A 21,981-nucleotide genomic window follows, 5' to 3' on the forward strand; every position below is an offset into this window, starting at 1 on the left:
TTGTTAAATGAAACTGGTATACATTTTTTTGTTTATCACAATTTTGGTCTTTAATGCAGGGCCGACGGACAACTTTCCCCCCTTCTACTCGCCTCTTCCATTTTTGTGGTAATGCTGCAATTAGTTGGTTGTAATTTTGGGTAGAGCAGACATTTCCATATTTTTTGTTAGCTGGATGTGTGACATAACTCCAACAGTCCTATTTATGATTGTCACATCTACTCCCGCTCGACGTCACCAGTCTACTAACCACCGGTCCTGGCAACCCTAAATTACACACACCTGCCAACCATCATTACCACACCTGGCAACCCTCATTACCACACCTGGCAACCCTTATTACCACACCTGGCAACCCTTATTACCACACCTGGCAACCCACATTACCACACCTGGCAACCCACATTACCACACCTGCCAACCCTCATTACCACACCTGGCAACCCTCATTACCACACCTGCGCCCCATCATGAGGCACACCTAGACTCCATCACTACCCTGATAACTCCCCCAACAACGACGACGAGAGCCTACAGGGAGGAGGTAGTAAATTGTGGACTTCAGGAGGTACCAGACTGGAAACGCCCCCATCCTCATCAACGCGGCTGCCGTGGAGACGGTCAAAAACATCAAGTTCCTTGGCGTACACATCACTTACAGCCTGAAATGGTCTAACCACATGGACATCGTAGTGAAGAAGGTACGACAGTGACTCTTCAATCTCAGGAGGCTGAAGTATTTCGGCCTATCCCGAGGGCCCTCACATTGTTCTACAGGAGAACCATCGAGATCATACTGTTGGGCTGCATCACAGTCTGGTACGCCAACTCCACAGTCTGGTACGCCAACTCCACAGTCTGGTACGCCAACTCCACAGTCTGGTGCGCCAACTCCACAGTCTGGTACGCCAACTCCACAGTCTGGTACGCCAACTCCACAGTCTGGTACGCCAACTCCACAGTCTGGTACGCCAACTCCACAGTCTGGTACGCCAACTCCACCACCGTTGACTGAAAGGCTCTTTAGAGGGTGCTACGTTCAGCCTGCCCTCCAGGACACCTACAGCATCTCTGTGTCACAGGAAGGTCATCAAGGACCTCAGCCACCCGAGCTACGGCCTGTTCACCCTGCTACCATCCAGAAGATCATCAAGGACCTCAGCCACCCGAGACATGGCCTGTTCACCCCACTACCATCTAGAAGATCATCAAGGACCAACCACCCGAGCCATGGCCTGTTCACCTCACTACCATCTAGAAGATCATCAAGGACCTCAGCCACCCGAGCTACGGCCTGTTCACCCTGCTACCATCCAGAAGATCATCAAGGACCTCAGCCACCCGAGACATGGCCTGTTCACCCCACTACCATCTAGAAGATCATCAAGGACCAACCACCCGAGCCATGGCCTGTTCACCTCACTACCATCTAGAAGATCATCAAGGACCTCAGCCACCCGAGCCACGGCCTGTTCACCCCACTACCATCTAGAAGATCATCAAGGACCAGCCACCCGAGCCATGGCCTGTTCACCTCGCTACCATCTAGAAGATCATCAAGGACCAGCCACCCGAGCCACTCCCTGTTCACCCCACTACCATCTAGAAGATCATCAAGGACCAGCCACCCGAGCCATGGCCTGTTCACCTCGCTACCATCTAGAAGATCATCAAGGACCAGCCACCCGAGCCATGGCCTGTTCACCTCGCTACCATCTAGAAGATCATCAAGGACCAGCAGCCCGAGCCACTCCCTGTTCACCCCGCTACCATCTAGAAGATCATCAAGGACCAGCCACCCGAGCCATGGCCTGTTCACCTCGCTACCATTTAGAACATCATCAAGGACCAGCCACCCGAGCCATGGCCTGTTCACCCCGCTACCATCTAGAAGATCATCAAGGACCAGCCACCCGAGCTACGGCCTGTTCACCCTGCTACCATCTAGAAGATCATCAAGGACCAGCCACCCGAGCTACGGCCTGTTCACCCTGCTACCATCTAGAAGATCATCAAGGACCAGCCACCCGAGCCATGGCCTGTTCACCTCGCTACCATCTAGAACATCATCAAGGACCAGCCACCCGAGACATGGCCTGTTCACCTCGCTACCATCTAGAAGATCATCAAGGACCAGCCACCCGAGACACGGCCTGTTCACCTCGCTACCATCTAGAAGATCATCAAGGACCAGCCACCCGAGCCATGGCCTGTTCACCTCGCTACCATTTAGAAGATCATCAAGGACCAGCCACCCGAGCCATGGCCTGTTCACCTCGCTACCATTTAGAAGATCATCAAGGACCAGCCACCCGAGCCATGGCCTGTTCACCTCGCTACCATTTAGAAGATCATCAAGGACCAGCCACCCGAGCCATGGCCTGTTCACCTCGCTACCATCTAGAACATCATCAAGGACCAGCCACCCGAGCCACGGCCTGTTCACCTCGCTACCATCTAGAAGATCATCAAGGACCTCAGCCACCCGAGCCACGGCCTGTTCACCCCGCTACCATCTAGAAGATCATCAAGGACCTCAGCCACCCGAGCTACGGCCTGTTCACCCTGCTACCATCCAGAAGATCATCAAGGACCTCAGCCACCCGAGCCACGGCCTGTTCACCCTACTACCATCCAGAAGATCATAAAGGACCAGCCACCCGAGACACGGCCTGTTCTCCCTGCTACCATCTAGAAGATCATCAAGGACCAGCCACCCGAGACATGGCCTGTTCTCCCTGCTACCATCTAGAAGATCATCAAGGACCAGCCACCCGGGACATGGCCTGTTCTCCCTGCTACCATCTAGAAGATCATCAAGGACCAGCCACCCGAGACATGGCCTGTTCTCCCTGCTACCATCTAGAAGATCATCAAGGACCAGCCACCCGAGACACGGCCTGTTCTCCCTGCTACCATCACTCAGATGTGTGCAGTACAGGAGCATCATGGCTAAAACTGTCAGACTGGCCAATAACTTCTACCCTCAGACCATCAGACTGCTGAATAGTCAGCTACCCTGCTCCTCCTATGGAGATTCCCCTCCTGCAGACAGCATCAGATACATGGTCTACACATACGGAGACAGAGTGGCGCTGTTTCTCTCCTTCCTTTATCTGAGATCGTCTTTCTGTTGGCGCGCGTCTTGGCCAAATAAATGATCAATATTGCAACGTTTTATTGAGAAGGGCAATGAGGTACGGTAGTGCGGGCTTGGTCCCCTTAGGTACCACCCATAAAGCCCTGATAGCAGATGCTGTAGCCATCTGACAAGGATACAGAAATGCATGTTGGTGTCGTACCATGCTAGCAGCATAGCTCTCTCTCTGGGGCCTAAGAGTTAGGGTTGGTGTCATAGCATGCTAGCAGCATAGCTCTCTCTCTGGGGCCTAAGAGTTAGGGTTGGTGTCATAGCATGCTAGCAGCATAGCTCTCTCTCTGGGGCCTAAGAGTTAGGGTTGGTTTCATAGCATGCTAGCAGCATAGCTCTCTCTCTGGGGCCTAAGAGTTCGGGTTGGTGTCATAGCATGCTAGCAGCATAGCTCTCTCTCTGGGGCCTAAGAGTTAGGGTTGGTGTCATAGCATGCTAGCAGCATAGCTCTCTCTCTGGGGCCTAAGAGTTAGGGTTGGTTTCATAGCATGCTAGCAGCATAGCTCTCTCTCTGGGGCCTAAGAGTTAGGGTTGGTGTCATAGAATGCTAGCAGCATAGCTCTCTCTCTCTGGGGCCTAAGAGTTAGGGTTGGTGTCATAGCATGCTAGCAGCATAGCTCTCTCTCTGGGGCCTAAGAGTTAGGGTTGGTGTCATAGCATGCTAGCAGCATAGCTCTCTCTCTCTGGGGCCTAAGAGTTAGGGTTGGTTTCATAGCATGCTAGCAGCATAGCTCTCTCTCTGGGGCCTAAGAGTTAGGGTTGGTGTCATAGCATGCTAGCAGCATAGCTCTCTCTCTGGGGCCTAAGAGTTAGGGTTGGTGTCATAGCATGCTAGCAGCATAGCTCTCTCTCTCTGGGGCCTAAGAGTTAGGGTTGGTGTCATAGCATGCTAGCAGCATAGCTCTCTCTCTCTGGGGCCTAAGAGTTAGGGTTGGTGTCATAGCATGCTAGCAGCATAGCTCTCTCTCTCTGGGGCCTAAGAGTTAGGGTTGGTGTCATAGGCATGCTAGCAGCATAGCTCTCTCTCTGGGGCCTAAGAGTTAGGGTTGGTGTCATAGCATGCTAGCAGCATAGCTCTCTCTCTGGGGCCTAAGAGTTAGGGTTGGTGTCCATAGCATGCTAGCAGCATAGCTCTCTCTCTGGGGCCTAAGAGTTAGGGTTGGTGTCATAGCATGCTAGCAGCATAGCTCTCTCTCTGGGCCTAAGAGTTAGTGTTGGTGTCATAGCATGCTAGCAGCATAGCTCTCTCTCTGGGGCCTAAGAGTTAGGGTTGGTGTCATAGCATGCTAGCAGCATAGCTCTCTCTCTGGGGCCTAAGAGTTAGGGTTGGTGTCATAGCCATGCTAGCAGCATAGCTCTCTCTCTGGGGCCTAAGAGTTAGGGTTGGTGTCATAGCATGCTAGCAGCATAGCTCTCTCTCTCTGGGGCCTAAGAGATCGGGTTTGGTGGTCATAGCATGCTAGCAGCATAGCTCTCTCTCTGGGCCTAAGAGTTAGGGTTGGTGTCATAGCATGCCTAGCAGCATAGCTCTCTCTCTGGGGCCTAAGAGTTAGGGTTGGTGTCATAGCATGCTAGCAGCCATAGCTCTCTCTCTGGGGCCTAAGAGTTAGGGTTGGTGTCATAGCCATGCTAGCAAGCATAGCTCTCTTCCTCTCTGGGGCCTAAGAGTTAGGGTTGGTGTCATAGCATGCTAGCAGCATAGCTCTCTCTCTGGGGCCTAAGAGTTAGGGTTGGTGTCATAGCATGCTAGAAGCATAGCTCTCTCTTCTCTGGGGCCTAAGAGTTAGGGTTTGGTGTCATAGCATGCTAGCAGCATAGCTCTCTCTCTCTGGGCCTAAGAGTTAGGGTTGGTGTCATAGCATGCTAGCAGCATAGCTCTCTCTCTGGGGCCTAAGAGTTAGGGGTGGTGTCATAGCATGCTAGCAAGCATAGCTCTCTCTCTGGGGCCTAAGAGTTAGGGTTGGTGTCATAGCATGCTAGCAGCATAGCTCTCTCTCGGGGGCCTAAGAGTTAGGGTTGGTGTCATAGCAATGCTAGCAGCATAGCTCTCTCTCTGGGGCCTAAGAGTTAGGGTTGGTGTCATAGCATGCTAGCAGCATAGCTCTCTCTCTCTCTCTGGGGCCTAAGAGTTAGGGTTGGTGTCATAGCATGCTAGCAGCATAGCTCTCTCTCTGGGGCCTAAGAGTTAGGGTTGGTTCATAGCATGCTAGCAGCATAGCTCTCTCTCTGGGGCCTAAGAGTTAGGGTTGGTGTCATAGCATGCTAGCAGCATAGCTCTCTCTCTGGGGCCTAAGAGTTAGGGTTGGTGTCATAGCATGCTAGCAGCATAGCTCTCTCTCTGGGGCCTAAGAGTTAGGGTTGGTGTCATAGCATGCTAGCAGCATAGCTCTCTCTCTGGGGCCTAAGAGTTAGGGTTGGTGTCATAGCATGCTAGCAGCATAGCTCTCTCTCTGGGGCCTAAGAGTTAGGGTTGGTGTCATAGCATGCTAGCAGCATAGCTCTCTCTCTCTGGGGCCTAGAGATTCGGGTTGGTGTCATAGCATGCTAGCAGCATAGCTCTCTCTCTGGGGCCTAAGAGTTAGGGTTGGTGTCATAGCATGCTAGCAGCATAGCTCTCTCTCTGGGGCCTAAGATTAGGGTTGGTTTCATAGCATGCTAGCAGCATAGCTCTCTCTCGGGGGCCTAAGAGTTAGGGTTTGGTGTCATAGAATGCTAGCAGCATAGCTCTCTCTCTCTGGGGCCTAAGAGTAGGTTTGGTGTCATAGCATGCTAGCAGCATAGCTCTCTCTCTGGGGCCTAAGAGTTAGGGTTGGTGTCATAGCATGCTAGCAGCATAGCTCTCTCTCTGGGCCTAAGAGTTAGGGTTGGTGTCATAGCATGCTAGCAGCATAGCTCTCTCTCTGGGGCCTAAGAGTTAGGGTTGGTGTCATAGCATGCTAGCAGCATAGCTCTCTCTCTCTGGGGCCTAAGAGTTAGGGTTGGTGTCATAGCATGCTAGCAGCATAGCTCTCTCTCTGGGGCCTAAGAGTTAGGGTTGGTTCATGCATCTAGCAGCATAGCTCTCTCTCTGGGGCCTAAGAGTTAGGGTTGGTGTCATAGCATGCTAGCAGCATAGCTCTCTCTCTCTGGGGCCTAAGAGTTAGGGTTGGTGTCATAGGCATGCTAGCAACATAGCTCTCTCGGTACTGCGCTATGCAACCAATACTACTATGCTACTAATACACATATACTGGCACTTTGTTCATTTTCCCCCGTATTCCATCAAGTTTGCTTTATTTTTATATATATTACACTGTATCTTTAAGTTCCTCCATTTTCTTTTGGTTTTTCCTCAAATTTACTCTGTGCCTCCTATGGTGCAGTTTTTTATTGTAATCTACAGTTGAAGTCAGAAGTTTACATACCCCTAGCCAAATCCATTTTAACTCACTTTTTCACAATTCCTGACATTTAATCCTAGTAAAAATTCCCTGTTTTAGGTCAGTTGGATCACCACTTTATTTGAAGAATGTGAAATGTCAGAATATAGTAGAGAGAATGATTTATTTCAGCTTTTATTTCTTTCATCACATTCCCAGTGGGTCAGAAGTTTACATACACTCAATTAGTATTTGGTAGCATTGCCTTTTAAAGTGTTTAACTTGAGGTCAAACTTTCTGGGTAGCCTTCCACAAGCAATAAGTTGGGTGAATTTTGGCCCATTCCTCCTGACAGAGCTGGTGTAAGTGAGTCAGGTTTGTAGGCCTCCTTGCTCGCACACTTTTTCAGTTCTGCCCATACATTTTCTATAGAATTGAGGTCAGGACTTGTGATGCCACTCCAATACCTTGACTTTGTGTCCTTAAGCTATTTGGCCCCAACTTTGGAATTATGCTTGGGGGTCATTGTCATTTGGAAGATCCATTTGCGACCAAGAATTAACTTCCTGACTGATGTCTTGAGATGTTGCTTCAATATATCCACACAATTACCCTTCCTCATGATGTCACCTATTTTGTGAAGAGCACCAGTCCCCCTGCAGCAAACACCCCCACAACATGATGCTGCCACCCCCGTGCTTCACGTTGTTGGGATGGTGTTCTTTGGCTTCAAGCCTCCCCCTTTTTCTTCACATCCTACATTTTACATTTCTCTACATTTCTACAGTCTACATTTTTTTCTGGGTTTTTCTGAGGTCTTGGCTGATTTCTTTTGATTTCCCATGTCAAGCAAAGAGCACTGAGTTTGAAGGTAGGCCTGAAATACATCCACAGTACACCTCCAATTGACTCAAATGATGTTAATTAGCCTATCAGAAGCTTCTAAAGCCATAGCATAATTTCTGGAATTTTCCAAGCTGTTTAAAGGCACAGTCAACTTAGTGTAGTAAACTTCTGACCCACTGGATGTGATACAGTGAAATAATCTGTCTGTAACAATTGTAGGAAAACGACTTGTGTCATACCACAAGTAGATTTGTGGGTGGTTTAAAAACGAGATTTAATGACTCCAACCTAAGTGTTGTAAACTTCAGACTTCAACTGTATGTGTACTCTTAGTCCTTCATTTTCCTCTGTTAATATGACCCTTTTGACCCAAATTGCTGCTGTTTTTAGAGATGACTATTGAATTGCATGGCATCTAAAGGCACATTTAAAGTATCCCATACAATAGGATCTCCTGTATCTAAGTTATGTCGGAAAAAGTCTGTTTATAATTCCTCTGTCCAAGATAAAAACAGGTATCATCCAATATTACTATACTGTTACAATACTACTATTACGATAATACAACCTACTATTATACTAATTCAGTCCGCCAGGCTACCAACATGGTGTTGGTTAGGTATCTACATCATGATGTGGTTTCTAGCCTGTCAGAGGTCTGCTCCGCCAGGCTACCTACACCACAACGAGGTTAGGTATCTACACGGTTGTTGTTTGAGAAGATGACGGGACAGGACGGGACTCCGCCCAGCTTCCTCATGAAGGCTCTGATTGGTATGACGCTGGAGCAACCGACCTTCGTTGGAACACCTGCTGAAGTCGCCTTGATCAGATGACCGCTGACGGACGGTTGAGAGGGAGGGTGACCACTGACGGACGGTGAGAGGGAGGGACTGGAGGGAGGGTGACCACGGACGGTGAGGAGGGAGGGAGGGAGGGTGACCACGACGTTGAGAGGGGGAGGGAGGGTGACCACGGACGGTGAAGGGAGGGAGGGTGACCACGACGGACGGTGGAGAGGACGAGGGAGGGAGGGAGGTTGACCGCTGACGGACGGTGAGAGAGGAGGGTGACCACGGACGGACGGTGAGAGGGACGGAGGGAGGGAGGGTGACCGCTGACGGACGGTGAGAGGGAGGGTGAACCGCTGCAGGACGGTGAGAGGGAGGGTGACCACTGACGGACGGTGAGAGGGAGGGTGACCACTGACGGACGGTGAGAGGGAGGGTGACCACTGACGGACGGTGAGAGGGAGGGAGGGAGGTTGACCACGGACGGTGAGAGGAGGGAGGGAGGGTGACCACGGACGGTGAGAGGGAGGGAGGGAGGGTGACCACGGACGGTGAGAGGGAGGGAGGGAGGGTGACCGCTGACGGACGGTGAGAGGGAGGGAGGGAGGGGGGTGTGAGACAGAGGATGAACAGTGGTAACAGAGGAGTTAAATGATGGTCTAATTGTGTCATTTCCTCTTTCCAGTCTCCCTGCAGACCAGAAGAGAGGCTATTTAATGTGTTCAAGTGCTCTGGCCAGAAATCACTAAAGAAGAGGGGGTCACCACACTATGGAGGGTAAGATACTACTATACTACTACAATACCACACTACTATATACTACAACTACTACTATCTACTACTATACCACAACATACTATACGACAGAATCACTAAAGAAGAGGGGTCACCACGCTGTGGAGGGTAAGATGTACTGTACTACTATAACTACTACTAACACAGAATGACTAAAGAAGAGGGGTCACCACACTGGAGGGTAAGATACTACTATACTACTATACTACTACTATACCACAACTACTACTATACTACAGAATGACTAAGAAGAGGGTCACCACACTGTGGGCGTAAGATACTACTATACTACTACTATACCACAACTACTACTATACTACAAATGACTAAAGAAGAGGGGGTCACCACACTGTGGACGTAAGATACTACTATCTACTACTATACCACAACTACTACTAACTACAGAATCACTAAAGAAGAGGGGTCACACACTGTGGAGGGTAAGATAACTACTATACTACACTATACCACAACTACTACTATACTACAGAATGACTAAAGAAGAGGGGTCACCACACTGTGGAGGGTAAGATACTACTATACTACTACTACAACTACACTATACTACTATACTAAGCATGACTAAAGAAAGGGGGTCACCACACTATGGAGGGTAAGATACTACTACTATACTACTACTATACTACTATACTACAGAAGACTAAAGAAGAGGTTGTCACCACACTATGGGGGTAAGATATTATCACTACTACTATACTATTTATATAGTCTACTAAATATACTATATTTCTATACTACTAATACATATACTACAACTACCAATGAATTCTCTACTATTACTATACTTAATAAATATTACTATCTACTAAAAATATACTTCTTTACTATTACTATACCACAGCTCCTATACCACTGCTACTATACCACTGCACTATACCACTGCTACTATACCACTGTTCTATACCACTGCTACTATAACCACTGTCTATACCACTGTTACTATACCACTGTTCTATACCACTGTTACTATACCACTGTTACTATACCACTGTTACTATACCACTGTTTACTATACCAACTGTTACTATACAACTGTTACTATACCACTGTTACTATACCCTGCTACTATACCACTGTTACTATACCACTGCTACTATACCACTGCTACTATACCACTGCTACTATACCACTGTTCTATACCACTGCTACTATACCCTGCTACTATACCACTGTTACTTACCTTACTATACCACTGCTACTATACCTGTTACTATACCACTGTTACTATACCACTGTTACTATACCACTGCTACTATACCACTGCTAACTTATACCCACTGCTCTATACTACCGCTATACCACTGTTACTATACGACCACTGTTAGTATAACCACCACTGTTTACTATACTACCACTGTTACTGTACCATTGTTACTATACTACCCTGTTACTAAAGCACTGTACTATACCATTGTACTATACTACCACTGTTACTATCGCACTGTTTACTATACCACTGCTCCTAATACTACCGCTATACCACTGTTTACTATACCACCACTGTTACTATACCCCACTGTTTATCTACAAACGGTTACTATACCACGGTTACATACTACCACGTTACTATACTACCACGGTTACTATACTACCACGTTACTATACTACGACGGTTCTATACTACCACGTTACTATAGCTCTGTTACTAACACCATGTTTACTATACTCGCACTGTTACTATACTACCACTGTTACTATACTACCACTGTTACTATACCACTGTTACTATACTACCACTTCTACTACTACTGACCACTGTTACTATATTCTACAACCACTGCTACTATACTACCGCTGTTACTATTACCACCACTGTTAGTATACTACCACTGTTACTATAACCATGTAACTATACCCACTGTTAGTATACCACAGTAGTATAACCACCACTGTTAGTAATACCACCACTGTTATATACCACACTGTTAGTATACCACCACTGTTAGTATCCACCGCTACTATACACCGCTACTATACTACCCACTATACCACTGTTACTATACCATTGTTACTATACTACCGACTGTTACTATACCACCGCTACTATAACCACCGCTACTATACCAACCGCTACTATACTACCACTATACCACTGTACTATACCACTGTTACTATACTACCACTATACCACTGTTGCTATAACCACTGTTGCTATACCACTGTTGCTAATACCACTGTTCTATACCATGTTTCTATACCAGTGTTTCTATACACTGTTTCTATAACTACGGTTTACTATACTACCACTATAACCACTGTTTCTATACCACTGCTACTATACTACCACTATACCACTGTTTCTATACCAGTCACTGTTACTATACCACTGCTACTATACCACTGTTACTATACCCGTTACTATACTACCACTATAACCACTGTTCTATACCACTGGTACGATCTACCACTATACCACTGTTACTATACCACTGTTACTAATACTACATTATACCAGCTGCGACTATACCACTGTTACTATACCACTGTTACTATACTACCACTATATCCGCTGCTACTATACCAAGTTACTATACTACTGTTACTATACTACTAACCACTTACTATACCGCTGTTACTGTACTACCACTATACCACCTGCTACTATACCACGGTTACTATACCACTGTTACTATACTACCACTATAAACGCTGCTACTATACAACTTACTATACTACTGTTACTATACCACGTGTTACTATACCACGGTTACTATACCACGGTTACTATACCAGGGTGGTTACTATAGCCGGTTTACTATTCCACTGTTACTATACTACCACTATACCACTACCACTATACCACTGCTACTATACCACTGCTACTATAAACCACTGCTACTATACCACTGTTACTATACCACTGTTACGATACTACCACTATACCACTGTTACTATACCACTGTTACTATACTACCACTATACCGCTGTTACTATACCAATGTTACTATACCACTGTTACTATACTACTATACCTGTTACTATACCACTGTTACTGTACTACCACTATACCACTGCTACTATACCACTGTTACTATACCACTGCTACTATACCACTGTTACTATACCACTGCTACTATACTACCACTATACCACTGTTACTATACCACTGTTACTATACCACTCTACATACCACTGTTTACTATACTACTACTATACCACTGTTCTACTATACCACTGTTACTATACCACGTTACTATACCACTCTCTATAACCACTGTTACTATACACTGTTACTATACCCTCTGCTACTATACCACTGCTACTATACCACTGCTACTATACCACTGTTACTATACCACTGTTACATACACTGTTACTATACCACTGCTACTATAACCACTGTTACTATACCACTGTTTATAACTTGTCAGAAATGTGCAGATCAACTAGCCCATGTCAGCTGATGTTGAGAGATGTTTTTCCCAGCGATAGAAGGTGGCCTCCAGACCTCAGAGAGCTGAGCTTACAAAAACAATGTGTTGTGTTCCTCAGGGGTGTATTCCCACCATGGCCCGTGCTGTATTGGTCAACGCTGCCCAGCTGGCCTCCTACTCTCAGAGCAAACAGGCTCTTATAGAGACAGGTAACCTCTAACCCCTGACCTCTGTCCCTCCTACTCTCAGAGCAAACAGGCTCTTATAGAGACAGGTAACCTCTACCCCTGACCTCTGTCCCTCCTACTCTCAGAGCAAACAGGCTCTTATAGAGACAGGTAACCTCTAACCCTGACCCTCTGTCCCTCCTACTCTCAGAGCAAACAGCTCTTATAGAACAGGTAACCTCTAACCCCTGACCTCTGTCCCTCCTACTCTCAGAGCAAACAGGCTCTTATAGAGACAGGTAACCTCTACCCCTGACCTCTGTCCCTCCTACTCTCAGAGCAAACAGGCTCTTATAGAGACAGGTAACCTCTAACCCCTGACCTCTGTCCCTCCTACTCTCAGAGCAAACAGGCTCTTATAGAGACAGGTACCTCTAACCCCTGACCTCTGTCCCTCCTACTCTCAGAGCAAACAGGCTCTTATAGAGACAGGTAACCTCTAACCCCTGACCTCTGTCCCTCCTACCTCTAGCAAACAGGCTCTTATAGAGACAGGTAACCTCTAACCCCTGACCTCTGTCCTCCTACTCTCAGAGCAAACGGCTCTTATAGAGACAGGTAACCTCTAACCCCTGACCTCTTTCCCTCCTACTCTCAGAGCAAACGGCTCTTATAGAGACAGTAACCTCTAACCCCTGACCTCTGTCCCTCCTACTCTCAGAGCAAACAGGCTCTTATAGAGACAGGTAACCTCTAACCCCTGACCTCTGTCCCTCCTACTCTCAGAGCAAACAGCTCTTATAGAGACAGGTAACCTCTAACCCCTGACCTCTGTCCCTCCTACTCTCAGAGCAAACAGGCTCTTATAGAGACAGGTAACCTCTAACCCCTGACCTCTTTCCCTCCTACTCTCAGAGCAAACAGGCTCTTATAGAGACAGGTAACCTCTAACCCCTGACCTCTGTCCCTCCTACTCTCAGAGCAACAGGCTCTTATGAGACAGGTAACCTCTAACCCCTGATCTCGTCCCTCCTACTCGCAGAGCAAACAGGCTCTTATAGAGACAGGTAACCTCTAACCCCTGACCTCTGTCCCTCCTACTCTCAGAGCAAACAGGCTCTTATAGAGACAGGTAACCACTAACCCCTGACCTCTGTCCCTCCTACTCTCAGAGCAAACAGGCTCTTATAGAGACAGGTAACCTCTAACCCCTGACTCTTTCCCTCCTACTCTCGAGCAAACAGCTCTTATAGAGACAGGTAACCTCTAACCCCTGACCTCTGTCCCTCCTACTCTCGAGCAAAAGGCTCTTATAGAGACAGGTAACCTCTAACCCCTTGACCTCTGTCCCTCCTACTCTCAGAGCAAACAGGCTCTTAACAACCGATGGTTTATTTATATAGCAGGAGAACTGACCCCGGGGGCAGGTTGGGAGAACTGACCAGGTTGGAGAACTGACATACGCCAGGTTGGGAGAACTGACCAGGTTGGGAAACTGACCCCGGGGGGCAGGTTGGGGGAACTGACCCCGGGGGCGGTTGGGAGAACGACCCGGGGGGGCAGTTGGGAGAACTGACCCCGGGGGGCAGGTTGGGAGAACTGACCCCGGGGTCAGGTTGGGAGAACTGACGCAGTTTGGGAGAACTGACCAGGTTGGGAGAACTGACCCCGGGGGCAGGTTGGGAGAACTGACCAGGTTGGGAGAACTGACCGTGGGAAACTGACCCCGGGGGGCAGGTTGGGAGAACTGAACCAGGTTGGGAGAACTACCAGGTTGGGAGAACTGACCCCGGGGGCAGGTTGGGAGAACTGACCAGGTTGGGAGAACTGACCAGGTTGGGAGAACTGACCAGGTTGGGAGAACTGACCCCGGGGGCAGGTTGGGAGACTGACCAGTGTTGGGAGAACTGACCAGGTGGAGAACTGACCCGGGGGCAGGTTGGGAGAACTGACCCCGGGGGGCAGGTTGGGAGAACTGACCCCGGGGGGCAGGTTGGGAGAACTGACCCCGGGGGCAGGTTGGGAACTGACCCCGGGGCAGGTGGGAGAACTGACCAGGTTGGGAGACTGACCCCGGGGGCAGGTTGGGAGAACTGACCCCGGGGCGAGTTGGGGTGTGTATCCTAGATGGGTTAGGGTGCGTTTGCTACAGCAATCCATTCATTTTAAATACCTTCTCTTCCCCCCCCCCCCCCAGGGTATTTTGTGGACGCATCTTCCTCCATTTCTGTGCCAGTATGATCAGCGGGCTGGTAACCACGGCAGCGTCCATGCCCGTCGACATCGTCAAGACCAGGATTCAGAACATGAGAATGATCGATGGAACCCGAGTTTAAGAATGGCCTGGTGAGTTATAACTACAGTCCAATAGAATAAGACCAACCGGTTTCTGTAGTTTTAAGAATGGCCTGGTGATTTATAACTACAGCCAATAGAATGAAAGACCAACCGGTTTTCTGTAAGTTTAAGATGGCCTGGTGAGTTATAACTACAGTCCAATAGAATGAAAGACCAACCGTTTTTCTGTAAGTTTAAGAATGGCCTGGTGAGTTATAACTACAGTCCAATAGATGAAAGACCAACCGGTTTCTGTAAGTTTAAGAATGGCCTGGTGATTTATAACTACAGTCCAATAGAATGAAAGACCACCGGTTTCTGTAATTTTAAGAATGCCTGGTGAGTTATAACTACATCTCAATAGAATGAAAGACCAACCGGTTTCTGTAAGGATGAAACGGTATGAATCAATTCCTCAAATAACATTTTTAATGAAATGTCCATTATTTGAATATGTTGGTAACCCGTTGTATGAAAGTGAAGCTTCGTCTCGGGCTAACAACACCCGTGCCAATATTCCTCCAACACCGACTTCTCGGGCATTATCACTTCATATATAAGATGTATATTATTCATATACAGTACCAGTCACAAGTTTACACACCTACTCATTCCAGGGTTTTTCTTTATTTTGTAGAATAATAGTAAGACTCAAAACTATGAAATAAGGCTTCCCGAGTGGCGCTGGTCCAAGGCATCGCTGTGCCACTAGAGATTTCTGGGTTCGAGTCCAGGCTCTGTCACAGCCGGCCGCGACCGGGAGACACATTTGTGCCCAGCGTCGTCCGGGTTGGGGAGGGTTTGGCCGGCAGGAACTCCTTGTCTCATCGCACTGCGACTCCTGTGGCGGGCCGGCCCAGTGCAGGCTGACATTGCCCTAGTGACTCCTTGGCGGGCCGGGCCCAGTGCAGGCTGATTGCCCTAGTGACTCCTGTGGCGGGCCGGGCCCAGTGCAGGCTGACACTGCCCTGTGTTTCCTCCACACCGTTGGTGCGGCTGGTTTCTGGGTTAAGTGTTGTGTCAAGAAGCAGTGCAGCTTGTTTGTGTTTAGGAGGATGCATGGCTCTCGACCTTCGCCTCTCCCGAGTTCGTACGGAGTTGCAGCGATGGAACAAGACTGTAACTAAAAAAAATATTTAACCTTTATTTAACCAGGTAGGCCAGTTGAGAACAAGTTCTCATTTACAACTGCGACCTGGTCAAGATAAAGCAAAGCAGTGTGACACAGACTACACAGAGTTACACATGGAGTAAAACAAACATACGTCAAATAATACAGTAGAAAAATAAGTCTGTGTACAATGTGAGCAAATGAGGTGAGATAAGGGAGGTGAAGGCAAAAAAAAGGCCATGGGGCGAAGTAAATACAATATAGCAGTAAATGCTGTGGTAGCCATGGCTGGTTAAGTGTGCTTTGAATAAATCACAGACAGTGTCACCAGCAAAGCCCCCAACACCTTCACACCTCCTCCTCCATGCTTCACGGTGGAACCACACATGCAGAGATCATCTGTTCACCTACTCTGCATCTCAGACAAGGCGGGTGGTATACAATTTGGATTTCAGACCAAAAGGACAAATTTCCACCGGTCTAATGTCCATTGCTCGTGTTTCTTGCCCAAGCAAGTCTCTTCTTCTTATTGGTGTTCCTTTAGTATTGGTTTCTTTGCAGCAATTCGACCATGAAGGCCTGATTCACTCATCTCCTCTGAACAGTTGATGTGTCTGTTACTTGAACTCTGTGAAGCATTTATTTGGGCTGCAATTTCTGAGGCTGGTACCTCTAATGAACTTATCCTCTGCAGCAGAGGTACCTGGGTCTTCCTTTCCTGTGCGTCCTCATGAGAGCCAGTTTCATCACAGCGCTTTTTTACGACTACACTTGACTTGTCCGGATTGACTGACCTACATGTCTTAAAGTAATGATGGACTGTCGTTTCTCTTTGCTTATTTGAGCTGTTCCTTGCCATAATATGGACTTGGTCTTTTACCAATAGGGCTGTCTTCTGTATACCACCCCTACCTTGTAACAACCAAAAAACTGATTGGCTCAAACTCATTAAGAAGGAAAGGAATTCCACAAATTAACTTTAAACAAGGCACACCTGTTAATTGAAATGCATTCCAGGTGACTACCTCATGAAGCTGGTTGAGAGAAGCCAAGAGTGTGCAAAGCTGTCATCAAGGCAAAGGGTGGCTACTTTGAAGAATCTCAAATATAAATACATTTGTTTTGTTTCTCTCTGTCTCTCCCTACAGGACGTCCTGACCAGGGTGATCTGTAATGAAGGGTGTCTCTCTGTCTCTCCCTACAGGACGTCCTGACCAGGTGATCCGTAATGAATGGTGTCTCTGTCTCCCCCTACAGGACGTCCTGTCCAGGGTGATCTGTAATGACGGGTTTCTCTCTGTCTCTCCCTACAGGACGTCCTGACCAGGGTGATCTGTAATGAATGGTGTCTCTCTGTCTCTCCCTACAGACGTCCTGACCAGGGTGATCTGTAATGAAGGGTTTCTCTCTGTCTCTCCGTACAGGACGTCTCCTGACCAGGGTGATCCGTAATGAAGGTTTCTCTCTGTCTCCCCCTACAGGACGTCCTGACCAGGGTGATCTGTAATGAAGGGTTTCTCTCTGTCTCCCCTACGGACGTCCTGACCAGGTGATTCTGTAATGAAGGGTTTTCTCTCTGTCTCTCCCTACAGGACGTCCTGACCAGGGTGATCTGTAATGAAGGGTGTCTCTCTGTCTCTCTCCTACAGGACGTCCTGACCAGGGTGATCTGTAATGAGGGTGTCTCTCTCTGTCTCCCCCTACAGGACGTCCTGACCAGGGTGATCTGTAATGAAGGGTGTCTCTCTGTCTCTCCCTACAGGACGTGTTGGCGAGGGTAATCCGTAATGAGGATTCTTCTCTCTGTGGAAGGGTTTCACTCCATACTACGCCAGACTGGGACCTCACACCGTCCTCACGTTCATCTTCCTGGAACAGATGAACAAGGCCTATAAAGTCTACTTCCTGGATTAGACGGATGAAAAAGGATTGGGGGAGGGAGCTGATTCTAGTTCTGGACCTACGGGAAACTGTACCCAGAGCCACACACACACACACTCACACACACACACACACACACAACACTCACACTCACACTCTCACACACACACTCTCACACACACACTCTCACACACACACTCACACTCTCACACACACACTCTCACACTCACACTCACACTCACACTCTCTCTCACACACACACACACACAGAAGCAGGCGCACACGACTGAAGCGTGCACACTACACACACGAACAGACACAACCTCGTGTGTGATGTGAGTGACCTTTAACCCCTGTCATGTGACCTGACCCCATTGTGTACGTTGTGTTATTTTTTACTCAGCCCCCCCCCCCCCCCCCCAGGGCATATTGACACTTGGTATAGTCCCCCCCCCCCCCCCACTATGGAACAGATGGCTGGCTGGAAAACCTTGATGATGACAAACAGATTAAAATGGATTTATTTCTGAAAAACAAGGATTGTTTTTTTGTTTATTTCACCTGCTGTTGATAACAATTTTCAGAATCCTCTAGATCAGCTTTTCCCAACGTCGGTCCTCAGGACCCCCAAGAGTGTGCCCGTTTTGTTTTTGGCCTTCACACTACACAGCTGATTCAAATGATCAAGGCTTGATTTAGTTGATTTAGTTGATTCAGTTGATTCAGTTGATTCAGCTGTGTAGTTTGAAGGGCCAAAACAAAACGGGCATCTCTTGGGGGTCCTGAGGACCGAGGGAAAAGCTGATCTAGAGGATTGGTGGATTAATCAGGGATTTTAACACCAGATAAGGGAAAGACTAGAACCACCTGCTTACACTGATTTTAATTGTAATTTTTTTAAAGGAATAGTTCTTTAAACTGAAGTGACTGACTGAACAAAAATATAAACGCGACATAAAACAATTTCAAAGAATTTACTGATTTGTGGATAAGGATCTCATGATATAGATCTAGATAGTGTTATTTCACCTTTATTTAACCAGGTAGGCCAGTTGAGAACAAGTTCTCATTTACAACTGCGACCTGGTCAAGATAAAGCAAAGCAGTTCGACACAGACAACACACAGAGTTTACACATGGAGTAAACAACATACAGTCAATAATACAGTAAAAATAATCTATATACAATGTGACAAATGAGGTGAGATAAGGAGGTGAAGGCAATATATAGGCCAGGTGGCGAAGTAATACAATATAACAATGTAAACACTGAATGGTTGATTTGCAGTGGAAGAATTGCAAAGTAGAGATACTGGGGTGGCAAAGGAGCAGAATAAATAAATACAGTAGGGGGAGAGGTAGTTGTTTGGGGCTAAATTAAGATGGGCTACGTACAGGTGCAGTGATCTGTGAGCTGCTCTGACAGCTGGTGCTTAAAGTTAGTGAGGGAGATAAGTGTTTCCAGTTTTCAGAGATTTTTGTCAGAGAACTGGAAGGAGAGGCGGCCAAAGGAGGAATTGGCTTTGGGGGATGACCAGTGAGATATACCTGCTGGAGCGCGTTGCATGGTGACCAGTGAGCTGAGATAAGGCGGGGCTTTACCTAGTAGACTTATAGATGACCTGGAGCCAGTGGGTTTGGCGACGAATATGTAGTGAGGGCCAGCCAACGAGAGCATACAGGTCGCAGTGGTGGGTACTATATGGAGCTTTGGTGACTAAACGGATGGCACTGTGATGGCTACATCCAGTTTACTGAGTAGTGTTGGAGGCTATTTTGTAAATGACATCGCCGAAGTCAATGATCAGTAGGATAGTCAGTTTTACGAGGGTATGTTTGGCAGCATGAGTGAAGGAGGCTTTGTGTGAAATAGGAAGCCGATTCTAGATTTACCTTTGGATTGGAGATGTTTGATGTGAGTCTGGAAGAGAGTTTACAGTCTAACCAGACACCGAGGTATTTGTAGTTGTCCACATATTCTAAGTCAGAACCGTCCAGAGTAGTGATGCTGGACGGGCGGGCGGGTGCGGGCAGCGATCGGTTGAAGAGCACCATTTAGTTTTACTAGTATTTAAGAGCAGTTGGAGGCCACGGAAGGAGAGTTGTATGGCATTGAAGCTCGTCTGTGTATATTATAGGATCTCATGATGTAGGTCCAATGCTTCCCACATTTTTGATCTTACGTTCCAAAACGTTTTACATTTTTGGGGGGATAAAGTACAGACTCCGATCTTCAAAATGGTGACTATACCAACATTAGAACAGCTAAATATTGGGGTGCAACTCCATCTGAAATGGGGAAAGTGGGTGTCATTTATTAACACAAACATTTAATAAAATATTTCATTGGTTGTCTTCCTCAAATGAAGGGGCTGATGACGCAAAGCTATTTTTTTGGGGGGGGAAGCTTTAATCTTAAATGTAAAAAAAAAAAAAAACTATTAGATTTTTTTATTCAATTCAGTCCGGTATGAGAACGGTAGCCCCTCTCTGTAAAAGCAAGATGTCTGCGGGAAGTTGAGTATCTTGGCTGTTGACCGGAGCCTTAAATCTTGGTAAGCTTACTACCATATAGGGGCATACATATTTCTAAGGGCAGGCTGAGCCGATGACCTACTTTCAAGATGGCTGCTATCTACATCCCATTTCGCGTCGTGAAGCATAAACGAAATGACAACGGAATACGTTGATACACACAGAACGCCACAGATCATGACGATGTCTTATTTGTCTGCCTGTTATTGATCACCGGCCCCGACAGTATAAAATAACAATTTTGACAAAACAGTTTTCTGTGTGCTTAATCTGGGTATTCTGAACTATGTAATACGTATCTATCTTCTGACCATTTCCTCATAATCTCCCAGATGTCGTCTTTCCAAATGTACCAGTTCATGCATGTCAGAATCATGTAATTACACATGAATAGCCGGTACTTTTGGGTTTGTCTATTTAGGTGAGTCTACATGTTTCACAAAAGTTCTGAACCTTTCTATTCTCATAGTTTTCATAGATTGTAAATTAAAGAACCATTTTTCCTAAAAGTATTATTATATTATTGATTGATTGACTATGGCTTTTCAAATCACCCAGTAGTGCTATCTGCAGCGTTAGTTCTAGGAAATGTTGCAATTCTTCAGCCATTCCTGGACCTGTGACCAAAATCGAGCCAAAACTATTGATTTGGTTCCTTTGCAGCAAAATCTGCAGAGCTGGGATGGTTGTATCCCCCATAATATAACATTCTATTGGTTACAAGAATTTTCTATAATCATTTAAATGTAAAAACTAAGTTTTAAATCCATTGTTTTGTGTGTCAGTTCATAAACCATGTACCATGGAATCTTTTCCCAACTATTTTGCAATCTATTTTTTTGATTGTTAAATGAAACTGGTATACATTTTTTTTGTTTATCACAATTTTGGTCTTTAATGCAGGGCCGACGGACAACTTTCCCCCTTTCTACTCGCCTCTTCCATTTTTGTGGTAATGCTGCAATTAGTTGGTTGTAATTTTGGTTAGAGCAGACATTTCCATATTTTTTGTTAGCTGGATGTGTGACATAACTCCAACAGTCCTATTTATGATTGTCACATCTACTCCCGCTCGACGTCACCAGTCTACTAACCACCGTTCCTGGCAACCCTAAATTACACACACACTGCCAACCATCATTACACACCTGGCAACCCTCATTACCACACCTGGCAACCCTTATTACCACCCTGGCAACCCTTATTACCACACCTGGCAACCCACATTACCACACCTGCAACCCACATTCCACACCTACCAACCCTCATTACCACACCTGGCAACCCTCATTACCACACCTGCGCCCCATCATGAGGCACACCTAGACTCCATCACTACCCTGATAACTCCCAACAACGACGACGAGAGCCTACAGGGAGGAGGTAGTAAATTGTGGACTTCAGGAGGTACCGGACTGGAAACGCCCCCCATCCTCATCAACGCGGCTGCCGTGGAGACGGTCAAACATCAGTTCCTTGGCGTACACATCACTTACAGCCTGAAATGGTCTACCACATGGACATCGTAGTGAAGAAGTACGACAGTGACTCTTCAATCTCAGAGGCTGAAGTATTTCGGCCTATCCCGAGGGCCCCACATTGTTCTACAGGAA

The 21,981-nt window shown here is 47.0% G+C and overlaps 1 pseudogene; it reads left to right on the top strand.

Moving 5' to 3' along the window:
- The first annotated feature begins 680 nt into the window (after positions 1 to 680).
- LOC120042719 lies at positions 681 to 17,869 on the top strand (annotated as a pseudogene).
- Positions 17,870 to 21,981: the final 4,112 nt, after the last annotated feature.

Source organism: Salvelinus namaycush, unplaced genomic scaffold (assembly GCF_016432855.1).
Source record: "Salvelinus namaycush isolate Seneca unplaced genomic scaffold, SaNama_1.0 Scaffold753, whole genome shotgun sequence".
NCBI classification, from domain to species: Eukaryota; Metazoa; Chordata; class Actinopteri; order Salmoniformes; family Salmonidae; genus Salvelinus; species Salvelinus namaycush.